This window comes from Taudactylus pleione, unplaced genomic scaffold, assembly GCF_031769625.1.
Source record: "Taudactylus pleione unplaced genomic scaffold, aTauple2 ptg000393l, whole genome shotgun sequence".
Classification (NCBI taxonomy): Eukaryota; Metazoa; Chordata; class Amphibia; order Anura; family Myobatrachidae; genus Taudactylus; species Taudactylus pleione.
The window spans coordinates 4,548,378-4,564,779 of record NW_028284794.1 but is presented as its reverse complement, the minus strand read 5'-3'; the positions used below and the strand labels follow the sequence as shown (position 1 = coordinate 4,564,779).

Sequence of the window (16,402 nt, the reverse complement as noted above, 5' to 3'; positions counted from 1 at the left end):
TGTATAATAATTATGAGAACTGATAAGAATGTGAGGTATTTAATGACTATGTGCTAGTGATATAGGTATCAGTTTGAGGTATAATCACATTATTGAAAGTAGATAACAATCTTGGTAATTAGTTTCTAGTATAGTATTTTTGGGCAGAATAGAGCATTTTATTTTGAAATGATAACCGACCCTGACGTGATTTGAACACGCAACCTTCTAATCTTGAGTCAGATGATCTACCGTTGCCTCTTATTAAAACTGATTCGGTAGATTTTCTGGTGGTTTATATTACAAATAGTTCATCTGCTTATGCTAAACCATGAATTAGGTAGTTGTCAAGCAAACAAGCCTACATCCTTGGTAACAAAACAAAAAGATATGTATTCTGGTTTTTCCTTCAGTGTAGAGTTTTTATGCCTCATAGTATACGTCATGTGAATGGAAAAAGTCATCTTTAAAGTAAAATTGGTACTAAATGTACCTCTAAAAAAGACAAGTGACGGCAGTGATCCAAAATTGATCCAGAAAAGCTAATTGTTTTTAAATGTATTGTTACATTACAGACATTTAGAGTTGGCCTTCAAGTAAAGTTTAATCTAAACTGGATATTTTTAGTATTATAATTATGAGAACTGATAAGAAGGTGAGATATTTAATGACTATGTGCTAGTGATATAGGTACCAGTTTGAGCTATAATCACATTATTGAAAGTAGACAACAATCTTAGTATTTAGTTTCTTGTATAGTATTTTTTTGGCAGAAAAGAGCATTTTATCTTCAAAATGACAACTGACTCCGACGTGATTTGAACTCGCAACCTTCTGATCTGGAGTCAGACGCGCTACCGTTGCACCACAAGGTCACTTGTTAAATACGTTTTAGTAGATTTTTCTGGTGGTTTATATTACAAATAGATCATCTGCTTATACTAAACCTTGAATTAGGTAGTTGTCAAGCAAACAAACCTACATCCTCGGTAACAAAACAAAAAGATATGTCTGGTGGTTTTTCCTTTAGTGTATAATTTTTATTCATCACAGTATAGGTCATTTGAATGGAAAAAGTCATCCATAAAATCAAATTGGTACTAAATGTATTGTTAAAATAGACAAGTGATGGTAGTGATCCAAAATTGATCCAGAAAAGCTAATTGCTTTTAAATGTATTGTTACATTACAGACATTTAGAGTTGGCCTTCAGGTAACGTATTCTCTAAACTGGATATTTTTTGTATAATAATTATGAGAACTGATAAGAATGTGAGTTATTTAATGACTATGTGCTAGTGATATAGGTATCAGTTTGAGGTATAATCACATTATTGAAAGTAGATAACAATCTTGGTAATTAGTTTCTAGTATAGTATTTTTGGGCAGAATAGAGCATTTTATCTTCAAAATGATAACCGACCCTGACGTGATTTGAACACGCAACCTTCTAATCTTGAGTCAGATGAGCTAACGTTGCCTCTTATTAAAACTGATTCAGTAGATTTTCTGGTGGTTTATATTACAAATAGTTCATCTGCTTATGCTAAACCTTGAATTAGGTAGTTGTCAAGCAAACAAGCCTACATCCTTGGTAACAAAACAAAAAGATATGTATTCTGGTTTTTCCTTCAGTGTAGAGTTTTTATGCCTCATAGTATACGTCATGTGAATGGAAAAAAACATCTTTAAAGTCAAATTGGTACTAAATGTACCTCTAAAAAAGACAAGTGACGGCAGTGATCCAAAATTGATCCAGAAAAGCTAATTGCTTTTAAATGTATTGTTACATTACAGACATTTAGAGTTGGCCTTCAAGTAAAGTTTAATCTAAACTGGATATTTTTAGTATAAGATTGGGTCAGTTGTCATTTTGAATTTGAACACGCATAATAATTATGAGAACTGATAAGAATGTGAGTTATTTAATGACTATGTGCTAGTGATATAGGTATCAGTTTGAGGTATAATCACATTATTGAAAGTAGATAACAATCTTGGTAATTAGTTTCTAGTATAGTATTTTTGGGCAGAATAGAGCATTTTATCTTCAAAATGATAACCGACCCTGACGTGATTTGAACACGCAACCTTCTAATCTTGAGTCAGATGAGCTAACGTTGCCTCTTATTAAAACTGATTCAGTAGATTTTCTGGTGGTTTATATTACAAATAGTTCATCTGCTTATGCTAAACCTTGAATTAGGTAGTTGTCAAGCAAACAAGCCTACATCCTTGGTAACAAAACAAAAAGATATGTATTCTGGTTTTTCCTTCAGTGTAGAGTTTTTATGCCTCACAGTATACGTCATGTGAATGGAAAAAGTCATCTTTAAAGTCAAATTGGTACTAAATGTACCTCTAAAAAAGACAAGTGATGGCAGTGATCCAAAATTGATCCAGAAAAGCTAATTGCTTTTAAATGTATTGTTACATTACAGACATTTAGAGTTGGCCTTCAAGTAAAGTTTAATCTAAACTGGATATTTTTAGTATTATAATTATGAGAACTGATAAGAAGGTGAGATATTTAATGACTATGTGCTAGTGATATAGGTATCAGTTTGAGCTATAATCACATTATTGAAAGTAGACAACAATCTTAGTATTTAGTTTCTTGTATCGTATTTTTTTGGCAGAAAAGAGCATTTTATCTTCAAAATGACAACTGACCCCGACGTGATTTGAACACCCAACCTTCTGATCTGGAGTCAGACGCGCTACCGTTGCGCCATGAGGTCACTTGTTAAATCAGATTCAGTAGATTTTTCTGGTGGTTTATATTACAAATAGATCATCTGCTTATACTAAACCTTGAATTAGGTAGTTGTCAAGCAAACAAACCTACATCCTCGGTAACAAAACAAAAAGATATGTCTGGTGGTTTTTCCTTTAGTGTATCATTTTTATTCATCACAGTATAGGTCATTTGAATGGAAAAAGTCATCCATAAAATCAAATTGGTACTAAATGTATTGTTAAAATAGACAAGTGATGGTAGTGATCCAAAATTAATCCAGAAAAGCTAATTGCTTTTAAATGTATTGTTACATTACAGACATTTAGAGTTGGCCTTCAGGTAACGTATTCTCTAAACTGGATATTTTTTGTATAATAATTATGAGAACTGATAAGATTGTGAGTTATTTAATGACTATGTGCTAGTGATATAGGTATCAGTTTGAGGTATAATCACATTATTGAAAGTAGATAACAATCTTGGTAATTAGTTTCTAGTATAGTATTTTTGGGCAGAATAGAGCATTTTATCTTCAAAATGATAACCGACCCTGACGTGATTTGAACACGCAACCTTCTAATCTTGAGTCAGATGAGCTAACGTTGCATCTTATTAAAACTGATTCAGTAGATTTTCTGGTGGATTATATTACAAATAGCTCATCTGCTTATGCTAAACCTTGAATTAGGTAGTTGTCAAGCAAACAAGCCTACATCCTTGGTAACAAAACAAAAAGATATGTATTCTGGTTTTTCCTTCAGTGTAGAGTTTTTATGCCTCATAGTATACGTCATGTGAATGGAAAAAGTCATCTTTAAAGTCAAATTGGTACTAAATGTACCTCTAAAAAAGACAAGTGATGGCAGTGATCCAAAATTGATCCAGAAAAGCTAATTGCTTTTAAATGTATTGTTACATTACAGACATTTAGAGTTGGCCTGCAAGTAAAGTTTAATCTAAACTGGATATTTTTAGTATAATAATTATGAGAACTGATAAGAAGGTGAGATATTTTAATGACTATGTGCTAGTGATATAGGTACCAGTTTGAGCTATAATCACATTATTGAAAATAGACAACAATCTTAGTATTTAGTTTCTTGTATAGTATTTTTTTGGCAGAAAAGAGCATTTTATCTTCAAAATGATATCTGACCCCTACGTGATTTGGACACGCAACCTTCTAATCTTGAGTCAGATGCGCTACCGTTGCCTCTTATTAAAAGTGATTCGGTAGATTCTCTGGTGGTTTATATTACAAATAGATCATCTGCTTATACTAAACCTTGAATTAGGTAGTTGTCAAGCAAACAAACCTACATCCTCGGTAACAAAACAAAAAGATATGTCTGGTGGTTTTTCCTTTAGTGTATAATTTTTATTCATCACAGTATAGGTCATTTGAATGGAAAAAGTCATCCATAAAATCAAATTGGTACTAAATGTATTGTTAAAATAGACAAGTGATGGTAGTGATCCAAAATTGATCCAGAAAAGCTAATTGCTTTTAAATGTATTGTTACATTACAGACATTTAGAGTTGGCCTTCAGGTAACGTATTCTCTAAACTGGATATTTTTTGTATAATAATTATGAGAACTGATAAGAATGTGAGGTATTTAATGACTATGTGCTAGTGATATAGGTATCAGTTTGAGGTATAATCACATTATTGAAAGTAGATAACAATCTTGGTAATTAGTTTCTAGTATAGTATTTTTGGGCAGAATAGAGCATTTTATCTTCAAAATGATAACCGACCCTGACGTGATTTGAACACGCAACCTTCTAATCTTGAGTCAGATGAGCTAACGTTGCCTCTTATTAAAACTGATTCAGTAGATTTTCTGGTGGTTTATATTACAAATAGTTCATCTGCTTATGCTAAACCTTGAATTAGGTAGTTGTCAAGCAAACAAGCCTACATCCTTGGTAACAAAACAAAAAGATATGTATTCTGGTTTTTCCTTCAGTGTAGAGTTTTTATGCCTCATAGTATACGTCATGTGAATGGAAAAAAACATCTTTAAAGTCAAATTGGTACTAAATGTACCTCTAAAAAAGACAAGTGACGGCAGTGATCCAAAATTGATCCAGAAAAGCTAATTGCTTTTAAATGTATTGTTACATTACAGACATTTAGAGTTGGCCTTCAAGTAAAGTTTAATCTAAACTGGATATTTTTAGTATAAGATTGGGTCAGTTGTCATTTTGAATTTGAACACGCATAATAATTATGAGAACTGATAAGAATGTGAGTTATTTAATGACTATGTGCTAGTGATATAGGTATCAGTTTGAGGTATAATCACATTATTGAAAGTAGATAACAATCTTGGTAATTAGTTTCTAGTATAGTATTTTTGGGCAGAATAGAGCATTTTATCTTCAAAATGATAACCGACCCTGACGTGATTTGAACACGCAACCTTCTAATCTTGAGTCAGATGAGCTAATGTTGCCTCTTATTAAAACTGATTCAGTAGATTTTCTGGTGGTTTATATTACAAATAGTTCATCTGCTTATGCTAAACCTTGAATTAGGTAGTTGTCAAGCAAACAAGCCTACATCCTTGGTAACAAAACAAAAAGATATGTATTCTGGTTTTTCCTTCAGTGTAGAGTTTTTATGCCTCACAGTATACGTCATGTGAATGGAAAAAGTCATCTTTAAAGTCAAATTGGTACTAAATGTACCTCTAAAAAAGACAAGTGATGTCAGTGATCCAAAATTGATCCAGAAAAGCTAATTGCTTTTAAATGTATTGTTACATTACAGACATTTAGAGTTGGCCTTCAAGTAAAGTTTAATCTAAACTGGATATTTTTAGTATTATAATTATGAGAACTGATAAGAAGGTGAGATATTTAATGACTATGTGCTAGTGATATAGGTATCAGTTTGAGCTATAATCACATTATTGAAAGTAGACAACAATCTTAGTATTTAGTTTCTTGTATAGTATTTTTTTGGCAGAAAAGAGCATTTTATCTTCAAAATGACAACTGACCCCGACGTGATTTGAACACCAAACCTTCTGATTTGGAGTCAGACGCGCTACCGTTGCGCCATGAGGTCACTTGTTAAATCAGATTCAGTAGATTTTTCTGGTGGTTTATATTACAAATAGATCATCTGCTTATACTAAACCTTGAATTAGGTAGTTGTCAAGCAAACAAACCTACATCCTCGGTAACAAAACAAAAAGATATGTCTGGTGGTTTTTCCTTTAGTGTATCATTTTTATTCATCACAGTATAGGTCATTTGAATGGAAAAAGTCATCCATAAAATCAAATTGGTACTAAATGTATTGTTAAAATAGGCAAGTGATGGTAGTGATCCAAAATTAATCCAGAAAAGCTAATTGCTTTTAAATGTATTGTTACATTACAGACATTTAGAGTTGGCCTTCAGGTAACGTATTCTCTAAACTGGATATTTTTTGTATAATAATTATGAGAACTGATAAGATTGTGAGTTATTTAATGACTATGTGCTAGTGATATAGGTATCAGTTTGAGGTATAATCACATTATTGAAAGTAGATAACAATCTTGGTAATTAGTTTCTAGTATAGTATTTTTGGGCAGAATAGAGCATTTTATCTTCAAAATGATAACCGACCCTGACGTGATTTGAACACGCAACCTTCTAATCTTGAGTCAGATGAGCTAACGTTGCCTCTTATTAAAACTGATTCAGTAGATTTTCTGGTGGATTATATTACAAATAGCTCATCTGCTTATGCTAAACCTTGAATTAGGTAGTTGTCAAGCAAACAAGCCTACATCCTTGGTAACAAAACAAAAAGATATGTATTCTGGTTTTTCCTTCAGTGTAGAGTTTTTATGCCTCATAGTATATGTCATGTGAATGGAAAAAGTCATCTTTAAAGTCAAATTGGTACTAAATGTACCTCTAAAAAAGACAAGTGATGGCAGTGATAAAAAAAATTGATCCAGAAAAGCTAATTGCTTTTAAATGTATTGTTACATTACAGACATTTAGAGTTGGCCTGCAAGTAAAGTTTAATCTAAACTGGATATTTTTAGTATAATAATTATGAGAACTGATAAGAAGGTGAGATATTTTAATGACTATGTGCTAGTGATATAGGTACCAGTTTGAGCTATAATCACATTATTGAAAATAGACAACAATCTTAGTATTTAGTTTCTTGTATAGTATTTTTTTGGCAGAAAAGAGCATTTTCTCTTCAAAATGATATCTGACCCCTACGTGATTTGGACACGCAACCTTCTAATCTTGAGTCAGATGCGCTACCGTTGCCTCTTATTAAAAGTGATTCGGTAGATTCTCTGGTGGTTTATATTACAAATAGTTCATCTGCTTATGCTAAACCTTGAATTAGGTAGTTGTCAAGCAAACAAGCCTACATCCCTGGTAACAAAACAAAAAGATATGTATTCTGGTTTTTCATTCAGTGTAGAGTTTTTATGCCTCATAGTATACGTCATGTGAATGGAAAAAGTCATCTTTAAAATCAAATTGGTACTAAATGTATTTCTAAAAAAGACAAGTGACGGCAGTGATCCAAAATTGATCCAGAAAAGCTAATTGCTTTTAAATGTATTGTTACATTACAGACATTTAGAGTTGGCCTTCAAGTAAAGTTTAATCTAAACTAGATATTTTTAGTATTATAATTATGAGAACTGATAAGAAGGTGAGATATTTAATGACTATGTGCTAGTGATATAGGTATCAGTTTGAGCTATAATCACATTATTGAAAGTAGACAACAATCTTAGTATTTAGTTTCTTGTATAGTATTTTTTTGGCAAAAAAGAGCATTTTATCTTCAAAAAGACAACTGACCCCGACGTGATTTGAACACGCAACCTTCTGATGTGGAGTCAGACATGCTACCGTTGCGCCACGAGGTCTCTTGTTAAATCTGATTCAGTAGATTTTTCTGGTGGTTTATATTACAAATATATCATCTGCTTATACTAAACCTTGAATTAGGTAGTTGTCAAGCAAACAAACCTACATCCTCGGTAACAAAACAAATAGATATGTCTGGTGGTTTTTCCTTTAGTGTATAATTTTTATTCATCACAGTATAGGTCATTTGAATGGAAAAAGTCATCCATAAAATCAAATTGATACTAAATGTATTGTTAAAATAGACAAGTGATGGTAGTGATCCAAAATTGATCCAGAAAAGCTAATTGCTTTTAAATGTATTGGTACATTACAGACATTTAGAGTTGGCCTTCAAGTAACGTATTCTCTAAACTGGATATTTTTTGTATAATAATTATGAGAACTGATAAGAATGTGAGGTATTTAATGACTATGTGCTAGTGATATAGGTATCAGTTTGAGGTATAATCACATTATTGAAAGTAGATAACAATCTTGGTAATTAGTTTCTAGTATAGTATTTTTGGGCAGAATAGAGCATTTTATCTTCAAAATGATACCCGACCCTGACGTGATTTGAACACGCAACCTTCTAATCTTGAGTCAGATGAGCTAACGGTGCCTCTTATTAAAACTGATTCAGTAGATTTTCTGGTGGTTTATATTACAAATAGCTCATCTGCTTATGCTAAACCTTGAATTAGGTAGTTGTCAAGCAAACAAGCCTACATCCTTGGTAACAAAACAAAAAGATATGTATTCTGGTTTTTCCTTCAGTGTAGAGTTTTTATGCCTCATAGTATACGTCATGTGAATGGAAAAAGTCATCTTTAAAATCAAATTGGTACTAAATGTACCTCTAAAAAAGACAAGTGACGGCAGTGATCCAAAATTGATCCAGAAAAGCTAATTGCTTTTAAATGTATTGTTACATTACAGACATTTTGAGTTGGCCTGCAAGTAAAGTTTAATCTAAACTGGATATTTTTAGTATTATAATTATGAGAACTGATAAGAAGGTGAGATATTTTAATGACTATGTGCTAGTGATATAGGTACCAGTTTGAGCTATAATCACATTATTGAAAATAGACAACAATCTTAGTATTTAGTTTCTTGTATAGTATTTTTTTGGCAGAAAAGAGCATTTTATCTTCAAAATGACAACTGACCCGTTGTCACTGATTTGAACACGCAACCTTCTGATCTGGAGTCAAACGCGCTACCGTTGGGCCACGAGGTCTCTTGTTAAATCTGATTCAGTAGATTTTTCTGGTGGTTTATATTACAAATAGATCATCTGCTTATTCTAAACCTTGAATTAGGTAGTTGTCAAGCAAACAAACCTACATCCTCGGTAACAAAACAAAAAGATATGTCTGGTGGTTTTTCCTTTAGTGTATAATTTTTATTCATCACAGTATAGGTCATTTGAATGGAAAAAGTCATCCATAAAATCAAATTGGTACTAAATGTATTGTTAAAATAGACAAGTGATGGTAGTGATCCAAAATTGATCCAGAAAAGCTAATTGCTTTTAAATGTATTGTTACATTACAGACATTTAGAGTTGGCCTTCAAGTAACGTATTCTCTAAACTGGATATTTTTTGTATAATAATTATGAGAACTGATAAGAATGTGAGGTATTTAATGACTATGTGCTAGTGATATAGGTATCAGTTTGAGGTATAATCACATTATTGAAAGTAGATAACAATCTTGGTAATTAGTTTCTAGTATAGTATTTTTGGGCAGAATAGAGCATTTTATCTTCAAAATGATAACCGACCCTGACGTGATTTGAACACGCAACCTTCTAATCTTGAGTCAGATGAGCTAACGGTGCCTCTTATTAAAACTGATTCAGTAGATTTTCTGGTGGTTTATATTACAAATAGCTCATCTGCTTATGCTAAACCTTGAATTAGGTAGTTGTCAAGCAAACAAGCCTACATCCTTGGTAACAAAACAAAAAGATATGTATTCTGGTTTTTCCTTCAGTGTAGAGTTTTTATGCCTCATAGTATACGTCATGTGAATGGAAAAAGTCATCTTTAAAATCAAATTGGTACTAAATGTACCTCTAAAAAAGACAAGTGACGGCAGTGATCCAAAATTGATCCAGAAAAGCTAATTGCTTTTAAATGTATTGTTACATTACAGACATTTAGAGTTGGCCTGCAAGTAAAGTTTAATCTAAACTGGATATTTTTAGTATTATAATTATGAGAACTGATAAGAAGGTGAGATATTTTAATGACTATGTGCTAGTGATATAGGTACCAGTTTGAGCTATAATCACATTATTGAAAATAGACAACAATCTTAGTATTTAGTTTCTTGTATAGTATTTTTTTGGCAGAAAAGAGCATTTTATCTTCAAAATGACAACTGACCCGTTGTCACTGATTTGAACACGCAACCTTCTGATCTGGAGTCAAACGCGCTACCGTTGGGCCACGAGGTCTCTTGTTAAATCTGATTCAGTAGATTTTTCTGGTGGTTTATATTACAAATAGATCATCTGCTTATTCTAAACCTTGAATTAGGTAGTTGTCAAGCAAACAAACCTACATCCTCGGTAACAAAACAAAAAGATATGTCTGGTGGTTTTTCCTTTAGTGTATAATTTTTATTCATCACAGTATAGGTCATTTGAATGGAAAAAGTCATCCATAAAATCAAATTGGTACTAAATGTATTGTTAAAATAGACAAGTGATGGTAGTGATCCAAAATTGATCCAGAAAAGCTAATTGCTTTTAAATGTATTGTTACATTACAGACATTTAGAGTTGGCCTTCAAGTAACGTATTCTCTAAACTGGATATTTTTTGTATAATAATTATGAGAACTGATAAGAATGTGAGGTATTTAATGACTATGTGCTAGTGATATAGATATCAGTTTGAGGTATAATCACATTATTGAAAGTAGATAACAATCTTGGTAATTAGTTTCTAGTATAGTATTTTTGGGCAGAATAGAGCATTTTATCTTCAAAATGATAACCGACCCTGACGTGATTTGAACACGCAACCTTCTAATCTTGAGTCTGATGAGCTAACGTTGCCTCTTATTAAAACTGATTCGGTAGATTTTCTGGTGGTTTATATTACAAATAGTTCATCTGCTTATGCTAAACCTTGAATTAGGTAGTTGTCAAGCAAACAAGCCTACATCCTTGGTAACAAAACAAAAAGATATGTATTCTGGTTTTTCCTTCAGTGTAGAGTTTTTATGCCTCATAGTATACGTCATGTGAATGGAAAAAGTCATCTTTAAAATCAAATTGGTACTAAATGTATTTCTAAAAAAGACAAGTGACGGCAGTGATCCAAAATTGATCCAGAAAAGCTAATTGCTTTTAAATGTATTGTTACATTACAGACATTTAGAGTTGGCCTGCAAGTAAAGTTTAATCTAAACTGGATATTTTTAGTATTATAATTATGAGAACTGATAAGAAGATGAGATATTTAATGACTATGTGCTAGTGATATAGGTATCAGTTTGAGGTATAATCACATTATTGAAAGTAGATAACAATCTTGGTAATTAGTTTCTAGTATAGTATTTTTGGGCAGAATAGAGCATTTTATCTTCAAAATGACAACTGACCCCAACGTGATTTGGACACGCAACCTTCTAATCTTGAGTCAGATGCGCTACCGTTGCCTCTTATTAAAAGTGATTCGGTAGATTCTCTGGTGGTTTATATTACAAATAGTTCATCTGCTTATGCTAAACCTTGAATTAGGTAGTTGTCAAGCAAACAAGCCTACATCCTTGGTAACAAAACAAAAAGATATGTATTCTGGTTTTTCCTTCAGTGTAGAGTTTTTATGCCTCATAGTATACGTCATGTGAATGGAAAAAGTCATCTTTAAAATCAAATTGGTACTAAATGTATTTCTAAAAAAGACAAGTGACGGCAGTGATCCAAAATTGATCCAGAAAAGCTAATTGCTTTTAAATGTATTGTTACATTACAGACATTTAGAGTTGGCCTGCAAGTAAAGTTTAATCTAAACTGGATATTTTTAGTATAATAATTATGAGAACTGATAAGAAGGTGAGATATTTTAATGACTATGTGCTAGTGATATAGGTACCAGTTTGAGCTATAATCACATTATTGAAAATAGACAACAATCTTAGTATTTAGTTTCTTGTATAGTATTTTTTTGGCAGAAAAGAGCATTTTATCTTCAAAATGATATCTGACCCCTACGTGATTTGGACACGCAACCTTCTAATCTTGAGTCAGATGCGCTACCGTTGCCTCTTATTAAAAGTGATTCGGTAGATTCTCTGGTGGTTTATATTACAAATAGATCATCTGCTTATACTAAACCTTGAATTAGGTAGTTGTCAAGCAAACAAACCTACATCCTCGGTAACAAAACAAAAAGATATGTCTGGTGGTTTTTCCTTTAGTGTATAATTTTTATTCATCACAGTATAGGTCATTTGAATGGAAAAAGTCATCCATAAAATCAAATTGGTACTAAATGTATTGTTAAAATAGACAAGTGATGGTAGTGATCCAAAATTGATCCAGAAAAGCTAATTGCTTTTAAATGTATTGTTACATTACAGACATTTAGAGTTGGCCTTCAGGTAACGTATTCTCTAAACTGGATATTTTTTGTATAATAATTATGAGAACTGATAAGAATGTGAGGTATTTAATGACTATGTGCTAGTGATATAGGTATCAGTTTGAGGTATAATCACATTATTGAAAGTAGATAACAATCTTGGTAATTAGTTTCTAGTATAGTATTTTTGGGCAGAATAGAGCATTTTATCTTCAAAATGATATCCGACCCTGACGTGATTTGAACACGCAACCTTCTAATCTTGAGTCAGATGAGCTAACGTTGCCTCTTATTAAAACTGATTCAGTAGATTTTCTGGTGGTTTATATTACAAATAGTTCATCTGCTTATGCTAAACCTTGAATTAGGTAGTTGTCAAGCAAACAAGCCTACATCCTTGGTAACAAAACAAAAAGATATGTATTCTGGTTTTTCCTTCAGTGTAGAGTTTTTATGCCTCATAGTATACGTCATGTGAATGGAAAAAAACATCTTTAAAGTCAAATTGGTACTAAATGTACCTCTAAAAAAGACAAGTGACGGCAGTGATCCAAAATTGATCCAGAAAAGCTAATTGCTTTTAAATGTATTGTTACATTACAGACATTTAGAGTTGGCCTTCAAGTAAAGTTTAATCTAAACTGGATATTTTTAGTATAAGATTGGGTCAGTTGTCATTTTGAATTTGAACACGCATAATAATTATGAGAACTGATAAGAATGTGAGTTATTTAATGACTATGTGCTAGTGATATAGGTATCAGTTTGAGGTATAATCACATTATTGAAAGTAGATAACAATCTTGGTAATTAGTTTCTAGTATAGTATTTTTGGGCAGAATAGAGCATTTTATCTTCAAAATGATAACCGACCCTGACGTGATTTGAACACGCAACCTTCTAATCTTGAGTCAGATGAGCTAATGTTGCCTCTTATTAAAACTGATTCAGTAGATTATCTGGTGGTTTATATTACAAATAGTTCATCTGCTTATGCTAAACCTTGAATTAGGTAGTTGTCAAGCAAACAAGCCTACATCCTTGGTAACAAAACAAAAAGATATGTATTCTGGTTTTTCCTTCAGTGTAGAGTTTTTATGCCTCACAGTATACGTCATGTGAATGGAAAAAGTCATCTTTAAAGTCAAATTGGTACTAAATGTACCTCTAAAAAAGACAAGTGATGTCAGTGATCCAAAATTGATCCAGAAAAGCTAATTGCTTTTAAATGTATTGTTACATTACAGACATTTAGAGTTGGCCTTCAAGTAAAGTTTAATCTAAACTGGATATTTTTAGTATTATAATTATGAGAACTGATAAGAAGGTGAGATATTTAATGACTATGTGCTAGTGATATAGGTATCAGTTTGAGCTATAATCACATTATTGAAAGTAGACAACAATCTTAGTATTTAGTTTCTTGTATAGTATTTTTTTGGCAGAAAAGAGCATTTTATCTTCAAAATGACAACTGACCCCGACGTGATTTGAACACCCAACCTTCTGATTTGGAGTCAGACGCGCTACCGTTGCGCCATGAGGTCACTTGTTAAATCAGATTCAGTAGATTTTTCTGGTGGTTTATATTACAAATAGATCATCTGCTTATACTAAACCTTGAATTAGGTAGTTGTCAAGCAAACAAACCTACATCCTCGGTAACAAAACAAAAAGATATGTCTGGTGGTTTTTCCTTTAGTGTATCATTTTTATTCATCACAGTATAGGTCATTTGAATGGAAAAAGTCATCCATAAAATCAAATTGGTACTAAATGTATTGTTAAAATAGGCAAGTGATGGTAGTGATCCAAAATTAATCCAGAAAAGCTAATTGCTTTTAAATGTATTGTTACATTACAGACATTTAGAGTTGGCCTTCAGGTAACGTATTCTCTAAACTGGATATTTTTTGTATAATAATTATGAGAACTGATAAGATTGTGAGTTATTTAATGACTATGTGCTAGTGATATAGGTATCAGTTTGAGGTATAATCACATTATTGAAAGTAGATAACAATCTTGGTAATTAGTTTCTAGTATAGTATTTTTGGGCAGAATAGAGCATTTTATCTTCAAAATGATAACCGACCCTGACGTGATTTGAACACGCAACCTTCTAATCTTGAGTCAGATGAGCTAACGTTGCCTCTTATTAAAACTGATTCAGTAGATTTTCTGGTGGATTATATTACAAATAGCTCATCTGCTTATGCTAAACCTTGAATTAGGTAGTTGTCAAGCAAACAAGCCTACATCCTTGGTAACAAAACAAAAAGATATGTATTCTGGTTTTTCCTTCAGTGTAGAGTTTTTATGCCTCATAGTATATGTCATGTGAATGGAAAAAGTCATCTTTAAAGTCAAATTGGTACTAAATGTACCTCTAAAAAAGACAAGTGATGGCAGTGATAAAAAAAATTGATCCAGACAAGCTAATTGCTTTTAAATGTATTGTTACATTACAGACATTTAGAGTTGGCCTGCAAGTAAAGTTTAATCTAAACTGGATATTTTTAGTATAATAATTATGAGAACTGATAAGAAGGTGAGATATTTTAATGACTATGTGCTAGTGATATAGGTACCAGTTTGAGCTATAATCACATTATTGAAAATAGACAACAATCTTAGTATTTAGTTTCTTGTATAGTATTTTTTTGGCAGAAAAGAGCATTTTCTCTTCAAAATGATATCTGACCCCTACGTGATTTGGACACGCAACCTTCTAATCTTGAGTCAGATGCGCTACCGTTGCCTCTTATTAAAAGTGATTCGGTAGATTCTCTGGTGGTTTATATTACAAATAGTTCATCTGCTTATGCTAAACCTTGAATTAGGTAGTTGTCAAGCAAACAAGCCTACATCCCTGGTAACAAAACAAAAAGATATGTATTCTGGTTTTTCATTCAGTGTAGAGTTTTTATGCCTCATAGTATACGTCATGTGAATGGAAAAAGTCATCTTTAAAATCAAATTGGTACTAAATGTATTTCTAAAAAAGACAAGTGACGGCAGTGATCCAAAATTGATCCAGAAAAGCTAATTGCTTTTAAATGTATTGTTACATTACAGACATTTAGAGTTGGCCTTCAAGTAAAGTTTAATCTAAACTAGATATTTTTAGTATTATAATTATGAGAACTGATAAGAAGGTGAGATATTTAATGACTATGTGCTAGTGATATAGGTATCAGTTTGAGCTATAATCACATTATTGAAAGTAGACAACAATCTTAGTATTTAGTTTCTTGTATAGTATTTTTTTGGCAAAAAAGAGCATTTTATCTTCAAAAAGACAACTGACCCCGACGTGATTTGAACACGCAACCTTCTGATGTGGAGTCAGACATGCTACCTTTGCGCCACGAGGTCTCTTGTTAAATCTGATTCAGTAGATTTTTCTGGTGGTTTATATTACAAATAGATCATCTGCTTATACTAAACCTTGAATTAGGTAGTTGTCAAGCAAACAAACCTACATCCTCGGTAACAAAACAAATAGATATGTCTGGTGGTTTTTCCTTTAGTGTATAATTTTTATTCATCACAGTATAGGTCATTTGAATGGAAAAAGTCATCCATAAAATCAAATTGGTACTAAATGTATTGTTAAAATAGACAAGTGATGGTAGTGATCCAAAATTGATCCAGAAAAGCTAATTGCTTTTAAATGTATTGGTACATTACAGACATTTAGAGTTGGCCTTCAAGTAACGTATTCTCTAAACTGGATATTTTTTGTATAATAATTATGAGAACTGATAAGAATGTGAGGTATTTAATGACTATGTGCTAGTGATATAGGTATCAGTTTGAGGTATAATCACATTATTGAAAGTAGATAACAATCTTGGTAATTAGTTTCTAGTATAGTATTTTTGGGCAGAATAGAGCATTTTATCTTCAAAATGATACCCGACCCTGACGTGATTTGAACACGCAACCTTCTAATCTTGAGTCAGATGAGCTAACGGTGCCTCTTATTAAAACTGATTCAGTAGATTTTCTGGTGGTTTATATTACAAATAGCTCATCTGCTTATGCTAAACCTTGAATTAGGTAGTTGTCAAGCAAACAAGCCTACATCCTTGGTAACAAAACAAAAAGATATGTATTCTGGTTTTTCCTTCAGTGTAGAGTTTTTATGCCTCATAGTATACGTCATGTGAATGGAAAAAG

General features: G+C 32.1%; 4 non-coding genes across 4 annotated transcripts; all 4 read right to left on the bottom strand.

Annotated features, from left to right (window-relative positions):
• Window positions 1-2,648: 2,648 nt before the first annotated feature.
• On the bottom strand, window positions 2,649-2,720 carry TRNAW-CCA (transfer RNA tryptophan (anticodon CCA)). The gene has a single exon. It is a non-coding gene; the product is annotated as a tRNA-Trp (tRNA).
• A 4,837-nt stretch (window positions 2,721-7,557) lies between these two features.
• Window positions 7,558-7,629, bottom strand: TRNAW-CCA (transfer RNA tryptophan (anticodon CCA)). Its single transcript has one exon. It is a non-coding gene; the product is annotated as a tRNA-Trp (tRNA).
• Window positions 7,630-13,692: 6,063 nt separating this feature from the next.
• On the bottom strand, window positions 13,693-13,764 carry TRNAW-CCA (transfer RNA tryptophan (anticodon CCA)). The gene has a single exon. It is a non-coding gene; the product is annotated as a tRNA-Trp (tRNA).
• Window positions 13,765-15,523: 1,759 nt separating this feature from the next.
• TRNAW-CCA (transfer RNA tryptophan (anticodon CCA)) lies at window positions 15,524-15,595 on the bottom strand. The gene has a single exon. It is a non-coding gene; the product is annotated as a tRNA-Trp (tRNA).
• Window positions 15,596-16,402: the final 807 nt, after the last annotated feature.